The sequence below is a fragment of the Anas platyrhynchos genome, chromosome 2 (assembly GCF_047663525.1).
Source record: "Anas platyrhynchos isolate ZD024472 breed Pekin duck chromosome 2, IASCAAS_PekinDuck_T2T, whole genome shotgun sequence".
NCBI classification, from domain to species: Eukaryota; Metazoa; Chordata; class Aves; order Anseriformes; family Anatidae; genus Anas; species Anas platyrhynchos.
The window spans coordinates 75,821,550-75,839,487 of NC_092588.1; the positions used below are offsets into that span (position 1 = coordinate 75,821,550).

Here is a 17,938-nt window from a genome sequence, read left to right on the forward strand (position 1 = left end):
GGTAGTTACTGATAAAAGAGAATTCAACTTTTTTTTCTTCCAAAAAGTTTGCTTTACCAATGTTTTTCTGATCATTGTTTTTTAATCCCATTTCTCTCTCTTTTATTGTCACACAGTATTTTTGCTTTCCATTGTGCAAAAACTAGTGAAGAATGAAATTTAATTAGAAGAAAAATACATATGGGAATGAGTAGTTCATTAAACTAAAACAGTATGCTGCCTCCTAAATAAGCTGCCAGTGTCCTTCCTCAAAGACAGATAGCATCACAGTGTCCAGCCTCCCGAGGAGAAGAGCAGCCAGTTCCATGTGCAGGCTGGCACCACTCCTCTGCCATCAGTGAGGGAGGTCTTCCTGGGGAGCTTGGCAGCAAGAAACCCCTCTTTAGCAGGGCACTTAATACCACAGAGTAGACAGTTTTGCTATTGAACTCAAGTAGCAGGTACATCTGGTGTGTTTCTTAATGCTGCTATAATATGCAAACAGTACACTTCAAAATTCATTTTCAGAGTTTTCAGTCATTTCACAGTTAGTTTCATTAAAAACAAGTTTTCTGGAGTGACGCCACTGCATTTACGCAATGATATTTACGCGAAGAGCAGCAAGTAGATCTCCTGTTACTGTATTTCTGTGAGGGATTCTTATTTTGAGAACTAAATTCCACTTACATGCCTTGTGTTCAAACTATCTGCTTAGTGTTTAAAGTCATGGTGATTACTTAATGCTGCAGTGTGTGGAACAGTCTATTTACATAAACATCTTATACATGTGTCCAATGGCATAACTACACATTTCAATTTAAAATGCCATCAAAACACTACTTACTAATTCACAAAACTTTATTTACTTCATAAACTATTCTATGATTTAAAATTGATCTTAACAAAAATTAAGAGAAACACCAAATGAACACTCATTAATCTACACAACTGCAATTAAAAAAAGATGTTCCAAACACAAATCTTTCTTTAGCTGTTCAGCTGACGTTTGAAAGTAATTATACCTGCAATTGCTAATCAGTTCATCATTATGAATTATAAAATATTTTATAGAGCAGTATACAAAGTCAAGCACTGATGAAAACTTAAGTAATCACCAAATTTAAGTTTGCCCCTGCAACTTACCTTTGCCTGTTTTTTACAAAATGATCCAGGTACGCTCTCTGCACTGTCACTTTTCATCCCCATAGGACTACATACCTTGTGCACTGCACAAGAGGGCCTTATTTGGTGTGAATCAGAGATACATTGCAGAGAACATTGTTTTCTGTTAGTCCGCTTGCCTCTGTCAGAAATTAGTATGAGCACTGCAGGAAAGCGAAGTAATGGCCTGTACGGGTAAAGGAGGGAAGGGATTTTTGTACTCTTCCAGATTTTGTTTCAGAGCTTTCAATTTCTGTTTTCCTTGTTTTCTGAGGGCTTGACTAGAAACTCTGGAATCACTCACAGAACCTCAGATATGCTGGGAGATAACCAGTCCAGCCTGTACTTGAAGCAGCACTATCACCAACATGAGATAAAATCAGTGACTTTCCACAGGGAGCCTTGAAGACATCCCAGACAGACATCCCACCACCTCTCTGTTCCAGTGCTGCAATGCCTTCTTGGTGAAGCATAACGTCCAGTTTGAACCTCCCAATTTGAAACTTGTGGCCTCTTCCCTACACTAAGTCCAGTTTCTGAACATCTTTGTTGAACTGAGTGGACCCGAAGCTGGACACAGTATTGCAGGTGCAGCCACTCCAGTATTGAGTAAAGAATTTACTTGTTAAGATTGAGGTGAAAAAAGTTGTTGCGTTCTTCAGTCTTCTGCCTTTTGTCCATTGCTAGTTTGTCTTCCTCATGCAACAGTGGACTCACATTCCTCTCACTTTCTTTGTGCTTTTAGGATAGATAAACCTGTAAAAACTCCTGCTGTGACTCTAGTTTGCTCTATCTAGCTGGGCTTTGATCTTCCTTGTTTCATCCTCAAGTGCTGGAACTTGATTGTTTTTTCTGGTTTCCACTTCATGCTCTTTTTGTGCTTCAGTTTGCATCTTGTTGCTTCAGTATGAATCTTTTTGTTTATTCCAGTGAGCCTTCTGTCAGAATTTCCAGTCTTCTTGTAAGGAGGTTTGTTCCCAAGTTCTCACCAATGTATTTATTTATTTAATTAACTCAGTGAACACCCTTCTCCTATGAAACAGCTCCAGAGAGGGTTCTGCCTGGCAACCTTAGAGAAAGCTCTGGTCTGCAGAGGTGTCAGACATTCCCAACAGGAACTGACATTAAAACAAACTCATGCTTGGAATAGATAAAGTGTCTTATAATGATCCACATAGACTATGACCTCTCAGCTACTGATAGCAAGGAATGGTAGTATCTGGATTCTTAGGGTCCATCTTTAGACTCTTCCTATTTCCTCTTGACCTCCTCTGCTATATTTCTACAGCCTGTTCTATCCTAGTTTTCTCACAAGTTAGGATTTCCCCCAATTTTCTTCAGACTCAAGTCTCAGTATATGCTCCTTAGGATGCTCATTCTAGTCCATTCTCCTCTCTCAGACCATCTGCTACATTGGTTCCACAAAGCAGTTACTGATGTTCTTCTGTACCAAACCTCTCCTTCTCCTTACACTGTGTTCCAGTTCCAGTGGCAAAGCCACATCTCTTTCTTTCACCATCTCCTAATACCCCTCATTGCTCTCTCCATTTCCTCTTTTCTACTCTGAGATTCATCCAACCTATATCAACCTATATAGCTTTTTTTTTTTTTTTTTTAATGCTAACAGTGCTGATGGCCATAACCCCATGTTCCCCTGCAGAAAAGGTGTAAAACTTTCTCCAGCAGAACAGATCACACTTTCTGGGTAAACACAACATGCAACAGCAAAGCAGTTCTTCAAAATCCACTGAATTTGTGACTGTCATGGAGATATTGGTGATGTTGTCAGGAAGAATGGTCAAAGCATATGTAGGTATGGTTAACAACCAAAGTTAAATAGGAAAGTATGCTATTATAGGTGAGAATTGCAATCTGAATTTATAGTCTGGGCCAACAGGAGGCATATAGGAAATGCAATGTTCTGTACTGTTGACTGAACAAGGTGATGTGTAGTTGCTGCAGCTACACCTACCCAGTGCTGCAAGCTAACCTTTCAGTTGCACCGCCAATGTAATTTCTGTTCCCTGCCTGGGTATCAAAGACTGACGATAGTAGTATTGCTTTTAGTGAGACAGGAGCAGGAATTGTGCCAAGGCCACTAAAATCATTTCACACCAACTATTAAAAGAGCAGAGCAAACTCCAGACTAGCATCTGCTGGAAACCACTCTTCTTCTTACTGCACATTTTGAGCATGAACAAATATTTATTATTGGTAATACAGCAAAAGCATTTATATTTTACTGTACACATGAGCTTCACAAAAATAAACAGCACAAGGACAGACCTCCAACAGAGAGGAATAAGTGTGAAATGAATGACTAAGCAGGAAAGGAATGAATAAGCTTAGATTCTTGCCAGGAGTCACATTCCAAAAACCACTGCATGTCTACACCAAGAAAAACTCCAGCTACTTAAATATCATTGTAAATTATATTGATGTCTTTCTTATTAAAAAAAAAAAAAAGAAAAAAAAAGAAAAAAGAAGAAAGAAAAAAGAAAGATTATTGGTATTTTTGGAAAACAAGAAGGAAACTGGTGGATAGTTTCACTGTTACCTTCATAACACATTCCCACACTTGATTTAACAATGGGAGCCCTTAGTTTAACTTAGCTTTTAAGAAGAAAAGGAGTCAATTTTAGTTTGTGGCAACTACTTCTAAGTGAGTAAGGCCAGTACATTACAGTTACCAAAGTGTTAAAGATATTCCCACATACTTGTTTTTACCTACTATAGGATCTGGTTTGTAGCAACATCTCCCACATTCTCTGTGTACTAACTGGAAAATAATTTGAATAGTGTGTCTTACAAGGTAAGATATATTTGCTTCGCTGAAGTGACAGCTTAAAGTTCAGACAAACTCAGAGGAGAGGAAACGATAATGATATGTAGGGATTATAATACTTTCACTTTGTAAACTCTAAATTCTTGGAGTTTCAAGTATAATTTACAATAATGATCTACTCAAACCCTTGAAAAATGGCTGACTATATAACACATCCACTAGCAATAAAACATAATGATAGGGCTCATGCTATGAAAAACTAACATTTGTTTACATAAATTACCCCCCATTTAGTAATTATACTGTATGCCTACAATAAGGTCAAGCAAAATGTAACCCTGGCAGAAGCAACACTGCATGCATTATATAGTCTAGACAGAACTATGATGGAGAATTATGGAGGATAATTAATCAGTTAATGCCTTCCATGTGTTTCATGATATGTGCTGCCACGATTCTAGAATAAAATGTTTGTGCTAATGAAGTCACTTTCCATTTTCTTAAAAGAAATATTGCCAACTGCTTTTATTCAGTCCAAAGACAGCTACAATAAAAGGAAGTATATAGCTATATAAACACATACAAACCCACACAAAGAATCTCAGAATCATTCAGGTTGGAAAGGACCTCTAAAATCAAGTCCAACCATTAACCTAGCACTGCCAAGTCTACCACTAAACCATGTCCCTAAGCACCACAATTATACATCTTTTGAATACCTCTAGGGATAGTGACTCAACCACTTCCCTGGGCAGCCTGTTCCAGTATCTAGCAACCTTTACAGTGAAGAAATATTTCCTAGTATCCCACCTAAACCTCCCCTGACACAAGTTGAGGCCATTTCCTCTTGTCCTATCACTTGTTGCTTGGGAGAGAAGAATCACAGAATCATTGAGTGATTTGGGCTGGAAGGGACCATAAAGATAATCTAATTTCAGCCCCCCTGCCATGGGCACCTTCTCCTAGACCAGGTTATTCAACCTGGCAAAAGCCCGGTCATGAGACCAAGCCCCACCCTGCTACAACCTCCTTTGAGGTAGTTGTAGGGGGTGATATGGTCTCCCCTAGCCTCCTCTTATCTAGGCTAAATAACCCCAATTTCCTCAACTGATCCTCATAAAACTTGCTCTCTAGACTTCTCACCAGCTTCATTGCCCTTCTTTGGACTTGCTCCAGCACTTTGATGTCCCTCTTGTAGTGAAGGTCCCAAAACTGAACACAGTGTTCAAGGTGCGGCCTCACCAGAGCTGAGTACAGGGGGACAATAACTTTCCTAGTCCTGTTGGCCACACTGATACAAGTCAGGTTGCTGTCAGCCTTCTTGGCTACCTGAGCACATTGCTAGCTCATATTCAACCAGCTCTTGATCAATACTGACCAATACCGCCAGGTCCCTTTCCACTGGGCAGCTTTCCAGCCACTCAACCTCCCGCCTGTAGCACTACATGGAGTTGTTGTGCCCCAAGTGCAGGACCCAGCACTTAGCCTTGTTGAACCTCATACAGTTGGCCTTGGCCCATCAGTACAGCCTATCCAGATCCCTCTGCAGAGCTTTCCTACCCTTGAGCAGATCAGTACTCATGCCCAACTTGGTGTTTTCAGCAAACTTACGAGGGTACACTTGGTCCCCTTGTCCAGATCATTGACAAAGACATTGAAGAGAACTGACCCCAGTACTGAGTCCTGGGGGACACCATTTGTGACTGGTTTCCAGGTGGATTTAACTGCATTTGCAACAACTCTTTAGGTCTGGCCACCCAGCCCTTTCTTTTTCCAGCGAAGCGTATGCCTGTCCAAGCCATGCACAGTTAGTTTCTTCAGAAGAATGCTGTGGGAAATAGAGTCAAAAATTTTACTGAAGTCTAAATTGGCAACATCCACAGCCTTTCCCTCATCCACTAAATGTCACCTTATCACAGAAGGAGATGAGGTTAGTCAAGCAGGACCTGCCTTCCATAAATTCATGTTGACTGGGCCTGATCACCTGGTTGCCCTGTACGTTCTGAGTGATGGCACTCAAGATGATCTTCTCCATCACCTTCCCTGGCACCCAAGGTCAGACTGACACGCCTGTAGTTCCCTGAGTCCTCCTTCCAGCCCATCTTGTAAATGGGCATCCCATTTGCTAGCTACCAGTCAACTTGGACATCCCCTGATAGCCAGGACTGCTGAAAAATGATGGAAACTGGCTTGGTGAACCCCTCCATCTTTTTATTAGCAATTAATGATAATATATACGGATTTGATTTTGAGCAACCGGACCTGGTGAAAGGTGTCTCTTCACATAGCATGGTGATCTTTAAGATCCCTTACAACCTGAACCATTCTACTATTCTGTAATTCTACCTGCATTCTGTGTAACAATAATATCAAAGTCTTTAACGTACCCGTAGGTTCAGAGAAGCAAATGTTAAAACAAGCTGCTTATTTGTAAAAGGTCATCTGTGTATAAATAAACGTGACACACTGAAGTAGGATGCCTCTATACAATCAGCACTAAATTCTGGTATCTAGTTAAACAACCAACATAAAACAAGCCAGAAATTGCTTTCATAATCAAAGGAAGGTGATTGATTTCCCTTAAGTCCTCCCAGATGGAAACACTGCCTACTTAACCTTCAGCTTTCCAGGTTTCTTAATCAAATCTAAAATAAAAAAAAAAAAACAACAACTCGCTATTCCCCTCTCACCCTCCAGAAAAACCACAACTATACAAAAACAAAAACAACAAAAAACCAGCATGCTGGGGAATCTGAGGTTCTTTCACTGCCTGAAGACTCTTTTAGTCCACTTTGTCTACAATGTAATTGAAGGGTATTTCCCTAATCAAAATTTCCAGATCTCTTAGAAGTAAAGTCTAAACAAATTTAAATATAAAAATTAAATAATCATATACCTCAAACATTTAAAAACAATTTAAAAAATGTATAATTCCTGTAAATCTTGTAAAATTTCAGTTTGGAAAATATATCCTTCATGTGAATTTCCCTTTCCAGCATAGGCTATCCCAGTGGCAGCCACCCTCCAATTTCTTTTACTGGTGGATCCTTTACCTTTGTGTGGATTAGTTACTCTTCTTGGTAACCTCTGTAGCCTGCTGACGAAAAAGTCTGACATGATTGTGTCAGGGAGTAGGATAAGAAAAGCTCCATTGTTTTTGCCTAGCATCGAAGACATCATCTTAGTTACATCTCTGACCTTAGTGGAAAGTTAATAAAGCTGGGTCTTCCTTCTTAAATTTGTCCCAGGAGCTGAACATTCTCTTGTGCACAGCAAATATTTGTACAACCTCATAAATGCTTGTTTCTGCTTGGTCCTGCTGTAGGTGAAGGTGAGCAGAAACATTAGTCTCTGCTGTGCCCTCTTCATCACCGAAGCTATAAGAAGAATGCTCAATCACACTCATCCAGTTTGTTAACTAAATATGAGATCTCTCTTGTTTCTGTGGGGTAACAAAACAGAAAAAATATTTCTGAGATCACAAGATGTGTCCACAGCCAGGCAGACTTAGATCTACCCATTGACTGCAAACACTCACATGAGCAGTCCAGAATGCATCCAGGTTGTGAGCACAAGCCCCTGTACAACTATAACATGAGTTATACCAAAAATACATACAACATTGCGTATTTCCTCATATTTGTATAGAGTAGAAGACACTCCTTCTTAGTGCGAAGTCTGACAATGAATGATAGTAGATATAAATCAAAATCAATCAAGCTGACTGGTCCACTGAATAATTAGGTCAATACAAATTAATTATATAAAATGAATCTACGGAATTAAACAAATATTTTGATGTATTTTTTTTTTTAATTTCTTATTTATTATGTATTTTTACTTTGTTAGTGGATTAAAAAAAATCCTGTATTTGTGTATGCACTATACTCACACCGTGTCCTTTCATGACTACCCCTCTGGAAACACTTTTCAATTATAGCACTTTTGTGCATAGTAAATCGGACATAAAGATGGATGACTGACAGCAGGGGAAGAGGAGGAGGTATTTCACAACACTACTGTCCTTCAAGAGAAAACGCTGAAGCTGTAACCAACTAACTATAATAAATGAGTACCTGACAAAAAGAAATGAGCTGTGAAAGTATAAAGCTACCCTAGGATGAATACTTCAGAACTACTTTGTCACAGTAATCCTCTGTAGGTAGTGTGCAATCCTAGCTAAAAATACTATCCAATAGATGTTAAATATTTTTATATAGTTAATGCAGATTTAGTTAAATTACAGGATAATAATTATTATTAAAAATAAAATAAAATGCTTGCATTCTTTCCAAAAGAAACTTTCTCAACAGCAATATTGAACTTGAAAACACAATATGAAACTAATTTAAGGAATGCAATTGGAAGGAAAACAAACAAACAAACAAAAAACCACAACCAAAACCCTCAAACATTTAAGATCTTTGTTTAACTCCTTTTTAAAGAGGAGTCTTCCACTCTGCCTGCCACATTACACTGAATCTTATCACAGACTCTGCTGAAGAAAGAGATGATAAAACTCTCGTCCCATTCTGTTGTTGCACTGGGACCAAGGCTCTTGCTAAGCCAAGCAGTGTCTGCAAGGCTTTGGGCTTATCAGTGAGCTGGAACCAGCATCACCATGCAGCTTGCACTGACTATGAATCCTGTTACTTCACATGCGTGGTAGTTTTTAGCATGGCCAGAGAAATGTTCAAATTTGATACAATTGATGAAACTGAACTAGTGACAGGCATCACATGCTTTTTACCGTGATCTTTATGAAAGTCTCAATTTACTCCAAATTAATTGTCCACTTTGCAAATCCTCTCAGAAAGTGGGAAATTAAAAGTAATGGACTTCATCTTTCTTTGTCAAAGTGTTCTTATTGGATCGTCCTCTCTACTCAAGGGAAAAATCTTATCAAGAGCTAGAACTCTTACATGCAGATGTAGGAGTGACAATAAGAATACAAGCTCAGTGCTCACCAGGCGAAGTTTCACAAAAGATGACATCCAGAAATAGTCTTCTGCTTTTCAGTCTTCAGCTCAGACATCATGAGTGGACTGACTGTATGCTAAGCAGGCTCGGCAGTCTATTTCATCCCACTCCCAAGAGCTTTTATTTATTTTCTATTTACTTACTTCATCGTGAGGTTTTGTGGGAAAATATTTCCAGAACACATAACAGCAACAAAGTTTACAAGTGTGGCTAGTGGAGACTGCAGGTCTTAGGGCTTTAGTACTAAGGATATTACTGTGACATATTTCTCATGAGCTCTCAATAGCTCACCAACTAGCAGAAATTTGGAATGCTATGAAAGCCTCCTTGCAGCAAAAGACTTGAGCACTGTCTCAACTTGAGCTGCTGGCATTAATTACTCTGGTGCTTGAAGTGAGACAGTTCACATGCTCAATACGTTCTGAAACAGGGTGATAAAATGTTTACTTTGCGATGCTGGCTGGCTTACCCAGAAGGATGAAGCAAGCTCAGCACACTTCAAACAGATATCTCTACTGAAAATCCTCAGACCGACCAAAGAGACCAGATGATCTTCTCATTCCTAAGGGAAGTTTGTTCATATTTGAAGCAGTCTCTCATACAATAACGAGGGAAAGCTGCACAATATGCCCTGCCTTTCCTTCACTCTGCGGAGCCATGCGTTTTCAAAAGTCCTCTAACACTGCAAGAGAAAGGCTGGTTAATAAAGAAATCAAATGATGAGGGACAAAGAACCTCAACCCTCTTTATGACTAGGCATATAAACTCGGGATGCTTGTGTTTCTCATTTTTCTTGGGTAAATGAAACACCATCCTCTACAATCAGTCATCATGACCACAAGTGGTGCTAGAGAATTATCACAATCAGTTTTTCTGTTACACTGAGACAAATAGTATTTTCTACAGGGCCAGCCAGACCAAATCAGCTTTACAAAGTAACCATTCAAAAAGGACTATCTGCAATTTTGAGCAGTCAGCAAAGCAACAAGTGAGGTACATGGTGGCTCCAGCAGACACCAGAGGCCTGCTGCCCCTCCTGCTGCCTTGTGATTCTTTCTCAACCAAATTGTTTCTGGCCAACCGGCCAAGACAGTTGAGGCACAGCTCTGTCTGTTCAGCGTCCCATGTAGTGACTGCCCGGAGACATGTTCTACAATACGGGCAGAGCCACTCTAGCTTGGAGACTTCATGAAAAGAAAACAGCTGGGTCACTGAGATACTCAGCTGTGCAGCTGGCCATGGGGGAGAGGAAGAGGCACCTTACAGTCAGCTGGACTTGGATTCAGCTCAAATTCAGTCAGCAGGCCACCAAAATTCAGATCATAATTCATTACAGGTTCCTGAAAACTTAACTGCCAAGCTTAACACTTACTACTACACAAATAAAAATTGTTCTGAAATAGAAAACAAAACAAACAAAACAAAACAAAACAAAACAACACAACACACAACCCCCCATACAATCTATGTCCCACCATACAATCTAACCGTTTTCACAAAGCAAACAACTTCGCTTTCTTCTGAACATTGACATCTTCACTGGTTAAAACTGTGACAGAATGAAATGTAAATTAACACCACCTAACCAGGCAAATGTGAGCAGACGTGTAATTTTCACATTAGGCTTTAGTGAACAGCAGGCACTCAGCCTGAAGTGAATTAAAACGATCAAAAACTGGGAAAATAGTCAGTCATTCAAAACATACTTGAGATATTCACGACATCCCTAATCCAAGGCTAGGGCACATCATAAACCATTTAGCATAAGAAGAAGCAGTCAATAGTTTTGTCATCATCATTGAACTTAAGAATGTCGTAAAATGAAAGCAAAGGAACTGAGGCATATTCATTCTTTTGAGATGTGCGTGTATAATTTCCAGCAAGTGTATTAGTAAATTACAGGAAGAACACACTCCTGTCATAGGAACATGTAAGTACTTATAACTATATGACACCTAGTGTGTGTTTTTGTTTTTTCCTAAAAAAGCTCACATCATGAGTATTGAAAAAGATCTCAGTTGAATAACAGGAACTAAATTTCAGTTATGTACTAAATTATCAGACTTTGACAAATATGTCCAATATTTTTAATTTGTATACAAACATGAAGTCCCATTGAAATGTATATGAGTTTCCTTGTTTGCTCAGGAATTACTTAAATAATACTTTGAAGATGGAGGTTCACCATCACTTTTTGCTGTCTTGGTGCAAAATCATTACATTGGGAGTTCCTTCTGCATTTGGCAGATTTAGGCAGAGTAGTCCAGGTTCTTTTACCAGATAAAATGATGGAGGAAGAAGGCACCCTGCCATAGGCTGTTATATGTTTCTAAGCATAGCAGAGCAAAAAGTGTCACAAAAAAACTATGATGCACTGTTTTTCTGACCAAAGAAGAATATAAAAGGTACTCCATAATAGTTTAAAAATAAAATTTCTGGTTGAGATTTTAATAAAACTTGAGCCCAAAATGAACTTCCAGATGTACGTGGAACTTGTAACATCAGTTTCATTGGCTGAAGGAAAGCTTTTACCAGAAATGCTGAAACAGCATTGAACTTCAGAGTGTTATTTGAATACCAGTGCTATAATTAATACAGTATGACCTTGTATAAACCTTATAAGTTTGTTCATGAATATGTAGAATGCAAGTAACTGCACCATTATGAAAAAGAGGGGTGCTTAAGGATCTGACACAGCTACACATATAACACATTTAATTCTGTTCATAATTTTCCCTTGAGTATTTTTCTGAATAAAAATATTACAGCAGTAATCAGAGGACACTGATCTATTGAAACTAAAATCTTCTTCTGCACCAAATTATAAGATTTTTATTTCAGCTACATTTCTGAATCATCACAGATTTCAGTAAGGCATAATCTCCCTCATACCCTGCATAAATTTACCTCCTAAAATTTGTATGTAAGTGGGATGCACCCATCATTGTAGCCTCTCCAATTGGTTTGTGACTTTTTCCTAGATTGGGCCTTTCACCTTCTTGAAAAGGTGAAACATCACCCACATTATAAGGACCACATTAGATTGACTCTTTATTCATTTCCTGTGACTTTTCCAGTTTTGGCTTGTGCTTTCAAGGTGAAGAATATGGCAGTGAACATTTATACATGAGTTAGTGAAAGTTTTAGGCCTTTTTAAAAAGACACTTTGCATATATCAAGTCCATGAAAGCAGCCTGTCTGCAAGTTTTTACATTGAGGTGCCTGAAGTTAGACACTTAAATTCATAGTTAACTATCAACAACATCAAAATGGCAAATGATTTTCAGAGCTGAGTCAGTGATAGTCTAGAAATACTCAAAGCCTCTAAAACGTAGGCTTTTATTGAGAGCCTACTCACTGATTAAAATGCCTGCCACTAGGTAAGTGCAACTTAGAGTTTGCTCCTTTCTATCTTGTTTTAAAGGCAAGAAAAAGAAGTTCAGTCCATATTCCATGCAGTGAACTATGCTCCACTATGATACTTTGGAAAGTATTATCAAGCTTATTAAAGACAGTTTTTCAAAATACATTGTGTACAAGTAATACGGAACCTCTAAGCTAATAAATTTAAAAGTAAGCAATACAGTCACTATTTTAACTTCTATTTTAGCATATGAATATGAATATGCTACTGAGCTTTATCCTGGAAAGAAAGACAAGATGTAGAAGTCATGATCAAGGTATCTTCATTTATATTAAATGTATTTATTGAATTGGAAATTATCTGGTAGTCATTTATACAATATATATCAGGAATCCTTGGTCTCTTCAAAATACCAAAGAGTTGACAGTAATCCTTCAGTTCCTCCACAGTCTGTTGTTAGTCTGTTACTGGATCACAGACAAATAAATAATATAAGATTAATGAGAATTTAGGTTTTAATGAAAAGGGATTGAACTACACTGGCCCGGACACTATAGGCTCGAAAGCTAAGCTTCTCCTTAGCTTTTTGAGAAGACTTTTATCTGCACTTACTTCTAAGTCCAGGTCATAGCAAAACTCCCAAGCTGAAGAGAAATATCAGGAGAACACATTTGTTTAACAATGGATGTTTAGGAATTCTCTTACTTGATTCAACATCCTAACAGTGACCAAATGAGGCTTAAAACACATGGTGTGCAGCTCTATGGACATGTTTCACTGCAATACATTTACAGAATAACTATACATACAGAACAGAATATATATATATATATATATATACGTGTATATATATATAATATGTATGTTTATATAGAATATCTTGTAGCCAGATAATTAGCATCGAAACTGCTGATCTGATGATGCTTGGATTTTAATTACACTATCTTTGTATTAAAAAGACAAGAACAGTGATGCTTATACCTTTCTCAAGGGTAAGAGAGGCCTCCAAGAGGCTAGGAGGAGGAAAACTCAAGGGAGTGGATTTGCAGAGCTACCTCTCTTTGTAACCCTGCCTCAGTATACCTCCAGGTAGCTGTCATTTTCCCATGACTCTTCTCCAGATCTGTCTGTAGTAAAAGCCCCTCCCTTGATTAGGCTGCTAATAGCAACACACAGTCAAGAGGAGTTTTGTCCACTATAACCTAACCCTGGATTCTGACAAGCTTCTTAACAGAGCATGGATATTCTGTTACTTGATGCCAAGACTGCAAGGTCAGCTTGAGAAGAGCTCCTAGACGTTAGAAAAAGTAATGGTTGGCAAGTCCAACATCTCTATACTCATGACAGCATACAATGATGGAAAAACTCTGCACACCCTTGATAGGAGGAGAATCAAAAAGAAAAAAAAATCAGCATCAAAGGTCCTGGTCCTACTACTAGAAGCTAGCTCCATTTATATGCAACTGAAGACACTCAGACTTTGCACTGGTCAGTAAAGACAGATACACATTTTAGCTTCAACAATCAGCCCTTTTATATGCATATATATATACACATATATACATATGTGCGTACAAACCATATCAGTTTAGTATCCTAAGAAGTTTCATATATATATATGTTTCTTTATATATATATGTATCAGAACACATGGTAAATAATATTGTTCATGCTATTTATTTTATGCTGTTCCCACATTTTCCTTCATCAGTATGCAGCAGAATGTTGTTTTCAAAAGAGATTATAGAATTTCCTAATAATATGAATCAAGACTCTCTGGATGCTTAGAAAAGAACAAGAGGAGAAATAAGGCTGTGGGATAAATGCAATGGCTGTAAATGTCTGGGAAACAAATCGTTTATCTGCAAAACAGATAAAAAGAGTTGCTTTTGGGCTTCACAGTTAACAGAAATTGTTGTAAAAAGGTAATTTGTTCCTTCTAAAAGTTGACCTGTCTAGAAAATACTACCAAGTATGTTACATTCAATACATATTTTAAAAGCAGTTTGTTCCTTTGCTTTTCTACTCTGAGAATTTGCTACCTTTTTTTTTTTTTTTTTCATTTGAAAGAGATAATTCTACATATTTTCTGAAAGATTTTAAAAGTATGAAAATATGAATTAGTAAAATTTGAAAAGTATGGGGCTTTATGAAGAAAAGCTACTGGAGTTATTCTCCTACAGAATTTCAAATTTACTAACATGGGGGGAGATATCTATTTTAATATATTGCTGATTTTCACATTTACCCCTATACCTTCAATGTATGATGAAAAATTAAATAGAACATGGAAGAAAGAAAAAGTCAGCATTTTATGATTTTGAATCTTGATATAGGATTAGAATTTTAAAGCAATACTTTCTTAAAGCTCCTTAAAACTCTCAGATTACATTCTATTGCCTTACATTTATTTCCAATTCATGAGAAAACAAAACAAAACAAAACAAAACACCACAGTATCTCCAGGCTCCAGATTGCACACCAGGATGAAGACTCTTGAAAAGACATTCTCTGAGATTTTTTCAGATCGTCTTTGCATAGGGATCTACTTCTGATAAGTAAACTTGACATGTCAGATTAAAACAGTATTGTACAATGTGTCTCCTGTTATTAGTAAATTTCAGATTAGGAATTATAAAACCTCCTATAAACAACTGGGACTCAAAATTCATTTTTCATTTGATTTTCTGTAGAACAAATAAATGAATTGGAAACTACAAAACAAAGATATAGTATTTCACAAACACAAATAAATGAGTCATAGCTGAAACCTGAAAAGGAAAAAGAAGTCAGGCTTTCACAGAGCTTAATGAGGTAAGGTACTAGTATCTCAGTGGGGTGGCAAGTAAATTGGGTGATTACTTTAATACATGTCACATTGAGGCCTAGCAGTTTTGGAAAGATGAATATTAAGAATAAGTCCACAAGAGATAGGTATAAAATGGTATTTAGAGCTTTGAATTATCTAAACAATTTCAAAATATTTGACATGAAATTAACTATCACAATATTGTATTAAAGCTATTCTTTTATCAAATCATGAAAGTATGCAAGAGTGCAGTTTGTAAATAACCTCTTTCAGGGAAGAAGAAAATAACATTAAAAAAGGTCTGATTTTGCTGCTGTCTTCATACGATTTCATACTGATTTCAGCTGGATCACTGTGTGACAGGAGTGTTCCTACACAGTATTTTTAAAAACATATTAAAAACTTGCTTTAAAATGATAATGAATAAGCAGGTAAGAGTACTAAAATTGTAGGTAATAAGCTACTCTGTAATTGAAAAAGCTAAGAATATATCTCAACAAGAAACTGAGAAACGGGAAAATCAGTAGAAAGAATAACTCATCTAATATAGCAAAAAATAAAAATAAAAAATACACAAATCAAAGACCTGTCTGCTTCTATACTGTAAGCACTGTGAACTGTTTATTGGCATTGCATATAGGAAGGTTTGTATTATAGCACCTCTGAATTGTTATTTTAAGCTTTCAAAAGTGAATGCATCAGAAAATCAAATGCACACATTAAACAAAATGAGTCCTGGCATATTTGGTAGCATTAAAACTTATAAAATACATCCTGATGTCTCTAAAATCTGTCAGCATTAGAGATTTAGGAACATTTGACAAATAGTCTGAAGATCATTCTCCTATAATATACTGAGCACCACCACTGAAAATCCTGATGCAACTGCTATTAACCAACATCCCTTCACAGACCAGCTCAAACAAAAAGAGAAAAAGAAAACGGTGGAGGACAACCAAATGAGAGTCTTAGAACAAACTCTCCCATGGAAAACAGCAATGAACTTTACCACGTACACACCACGATGTTTCAGCCAGCAACCCCATTACATCTTCTTGCCTTACATTATTTCCCCATCCAGTGGTATCTTGAAATGGAAATCTGAAGCTTGTATCCAGTCATCAGTGGCAAGTGTGAAAGCTTACTGGGGGTGGCATGTATTTAAGGAATGTTAATTAGCATACTAGCAGCACAGAGTATGCACTACGCTCATCAGCTCCTGTAAAACACTAAGCTTTCTAATCTTTTCTTTCTGACATTCACCGTTTCCTCCAGATAATGACCCCATTACCTTAGATGAATACAACACAGAAGTCCAGGCACCCTCTCAGAGGTCAACTAATACTTTTGTCCCTTGCACAGACTCAAATTTTACATTCTATTCAGAGAGAAAGATTTTCAACAGCAACTGAGGAAAGGTAAACAAGAAAGTTCTTGCTAGTGTGAAGCAAAAGCAAATTCAACTATCTCCAAATGTTCTGGCTTTGCCAAAGAGCATCCACACAGACTAAGTGGGATGAAATTATCTAAAGAGGATGGATGAAGGCCAAATAAATATCCGAAGCAGATACAGAGGGGAGAAAGATGCATCTAAGAAATAAGGAGGGTTTTAGATAAGAAAGGTATTAAGAAGCCATAATATGGCCTGGTTTTAGAAGGAAAGAAGACCAGCCAGCTCAGGACAGGCATTTGAATTATTGCAGCTATCTGGGAAGGATTCAGGAGGTATAATATGCACAGTCTTTTGCAGGCAGATATGAGCTTATTTCGCACGAGATGACCAGAAGCCATTCTGCTATGACAGCATACCATCAAGCACTTGGTAGTAAGCCTTGCTGCAAAGCAGTGTAAATATACTGTGTCAGGCAACGTACCATTCTCGTGTGGCCACAAGTCCTCAGGCTGACCCAGAGTGCAGGCTACAGTAAGCTCACATCAGTTTGCAAATGGGCGTGCACATACACTCACAAAAAGAAAAGAAAGAAAGAAAGAAAGATTTCAAGACCAATGTGCAATGAATCCAACAACTACCAGGTGGGAAGAACTGAGGTTTGCAGGAACAAGGATGGGAGAAGCAGTTGGGAAAAGTTAACAGGAAGACAGATCGTGGCGTCGGGAGACCAACACTGAACATGCATGTTTAGGGAGGGGGCACAGTGAAGGCCCAAATTTATAAGGGACATTTCTTACAGAGGCAGCTTGTTAACTGAGACAGATTAAACATCAGAAGTGTGATAAGTATTACATGGGACTAGTCCTTATGGAATGACTTCTGCCACGGTGATATGAGCAACCTTTTTTTTCTTGGGACTTGAATGTTTTGTATAGAATTATACTCTTTTCAAACAAAACTCTTTTCAAAACTTTTCAAAATTAATACAACTCAGATACATATGCCTAGCTACAAACACATAACCTGTTATAGCTGATATATGCATATACATAGCTGTATTTAAGTCCAATACAAGTATATTTTCAATAAATTACTACCCTCTGTATTTCATTCTCTTCTGATTATATATAAACAATCAATAGTAATAGTTATTAGTTTTTCCCTTAAACTTTTCATATTTCATTTCTGAAAGGAAGATAGTTCATTTGATGAAAAGCACAAGGAGAAAAAGGTGCTTGACATACTTACATAATAAAACATTGATATTTTATTTGCCTCCTAATCAAATAATGTTTTTTTGATTTACCTTTATCTGATGGATTTCTGATTTATATGCAACATACAACACATGTTGTATCATTGATAAATACTATTCACCTAACAAATTTCCTGTGATGTATGTAAAAATATTAACTAATTAATCTTCATAACATGTCTCTGAGATAGATTACAGAATCTCTATTATAA

At 37.5% G+C, this 17,938-nt stretch overlaps 1 protein-coding gene across 11 annotated transcripts in view; it reads right to left on the reverse strand.

Annotated features, from left to right (window-relative positions):
• CTNND2 (catenin delta 2) overlaps positions 1-17,938 on the reverse strand; it is a 644,010-nt gene that overhangs the window by 111,113 nt on the left and 514,959 nt on the right. The window lies entirely within an intron of this gene.